A 2734-nucleotide genomic window follows, 5' to 3' on the forward strand; every position below is an offset into this window, starting at 1 on the left:
TGATAGCTATTGGTTAAATTGAATGTTTTGTTATCATTTCAGTTAAATTCTGAATGTATGCTAGGCTTACCTAGTCTTAGAGACTACCATCATTAAAAACAACAATAAAGGATCAACTAAGGCTATGGTTGTTGTTTGGGGAGAAAGCTCTGATGGTGATGATGATGATGATGATGATGATGATGATGATGATGATGAACGAGCACTAATGGCTATTGGAGAATCAGATGAAAAAATCGAGATAAGTGTCCTTCATCTCAAATACAAGATTAAATTTTTGTCTACAGAAAGATTATGTTTGTATGCTTCCCCGGGATTTCTTTGGTTCGACCCTATTGAGGGTGTTGCAATGATTTTGCAACTATTCTAGCACTTCTTGTTGAGCCTATAACATTTCGAAAATTGGTCCTAGGGCCACGCCATCACCCTCACATTTGGGCGCTTCTCAAGCTGTTGGTCGGGGTCCTCCGCGAATACTATTTTCGGGGTCAGTTGGAAAATGGATTCTGATGGCCACCTATGAATTAGCATCGATAGGGTCGGCGTCCGGGATGCCGTTTGGATCAGTGGGAAGAACATCATTATTGAGTACCACGTTATTATTTTCATTGTGATGGCATGACTCAGCGTCAACGTTCAAGTGAGCAAACTGAGAGTTTGACATTTTTAGATATACCTGAAATTAATATTTCAAATAACAAGTGTAAAATAGCATGTGTTATGGGGATTCATATTAAATCACCTCTATTATCCTTAGCCCCATGGTGGGCACCAAACTGTTTACCCCAAACTTGGGTAATAATTAAATTTGTATGCGGTTTAAAGGATACATGGTATAATTTAGTATGAATAATTAAGAATAATAGATAAATGAATTAACGATGAAACAAATGCTCAAACTAGCAACGTTAAGACAAGAACTGATATGAAATTGAACAATGAGCTCGTCCTCGTTTGTGCCCTCGATTCAAACCCAATCGTGAATAAGAACATAACAAGTGAGTAAAGTTTCTAACAATAACTTAGAGAACAATATTAACATCTATTGCATTGAATTGCATGTTACAATATGGCAGACAAAAGAAAAACTTCCCCTTTATATAGTAGGAGAGTTACATTCCTAGTATAAGTCTAAAAAGGTTAAAATCTTCCTTTCCCTATAATTGTTGATCAATAATCGACATCGAGCAAGATCTTTCCCGTGATATACAGTTGAGGGTGAGTATTACATCCCTCTATCCCCCATATATAACTGTTCATCGTGTATCCCAAAGTCTAGAACTTATACTCGGTCTGGGGCGCATCATTTTATCATGTCCGATGTCAGATATTACGTTCTCTCTCCCTGGGTCTCGATATAAAAGGTCTCTGACCTTGATTACAATCTCTCATATATGTGCCTCCTTTTCGATCTCTCATCTAGAGATCGGGGCAAATATTGCCCCCGATTTTACCAGTACACAAACCTAGACATTAATTTGCCAATGGAGTAAAATCTATATAAACTTCTTCTTCCTCCTATACATGACACTCTTATGAACAATGACAATGATTTTCTAACACTCCTTTATGTTTCTACTCCTTTTTCTATGATGGGTTTCTTGTAGACACTCAGAAGATTGAGGCCGTGAAATCTTGTCCTAGACCTACCACTCCGACAGAGGGTCGTAGCTTTCTAGGCTTAGCAGGATACTACCGGAGGTTTGTAGAGGGTTTTTCCTCCCTTTCGGCACCATTGACGGAGTTGACGCAGAAAGAAACTAAGTTTCAATGGATGGAGGCTTGCGAGCGGAGTTTCCAAGAACTTAAGAATAGGTTGACCTCAGCGCCAGTTCTAACACTTCCATAGGGTCTAGAGGGTTATGCTGTGTATTGTGATGCATCAGGTGTCGGGTTAGGATGTGTCCTGATGCAACATGGGAAGGTAATTGCGTATGCTTCAAGGCAGTTGAGGAAGCACAAGAGGAATTATCCGACCCACGACCTCGAGTTAGCTGCGGTTGTCCATGCACTTAAGATATGGCGGCATTATTTATATGGTGTTCATGTTGATGTATTTACAGATCATAAAAGCCTACAATATATCTTCAAGCAGAAAGAGTTGAATTTGCGACAGAGGCGATGGCTTGAGTTATTGAAAGATTATGATGTTAACATTCTCTACCATCCAGGGAAAGCTAATGTTGTAGCAGATGCCTTAAGTCGCTGATCTATGGGTAGCTTAGCACATGTAGAGCCCGAGAAAAGACAATTAGCTAGAGATATTCATCAATTGGCTTCGTTGGGGGTTCGGTTAGTAGATTCTGAGGATGGTGGAGTTGTACTCCAAAACACTGCAAAATCATCCCTCATAGCTGAAGTCAAGGAAAGGCAGTACGAGGACCCAAAGTTGGTCGAGTTGAGAGAGCGAGTTCCGCAGTAGAAGAAGCCATTGTTAGAGCTCAAGGGAGATAGGGTTCTCAGATACATGGGTCGTTTGTGTGTTCCAAACGTAGCAGGGCTACGAGATAGGATTATGTCAGAGGCACATTTTTCATGGTATTCCATCCATCCTGGGTCGACGAAGATGTATCATGACATTAAGGATATGTACTGGTGGAACGATATAAAGAAGAACATTGCTGAGTTTGTCGCCCAATGTACTAGTTGCCAGCAAGTGAAGGTAGAGCACCAGAAGCCCGGAGGGCTAATGCAGACTATAGAGATCCCGACATGGAAATGGGAGGCGATAAAC

This window comes from Nicotiana tabacum, unplaced genomic scaffold (genome assembly GCF_000715075.1).
Source record: "Nicotiana tabacum cultivar K326 unplaced genomic scaffold, ASM71507v2 Un00035, whole genome shotgun sequence".
NCBI lineage: Eukaryota > Viridiplantae > Streptophyta > Magnoliopsida > Solanales > Solanaceae > Nicotiana > Nicotiana tabacum.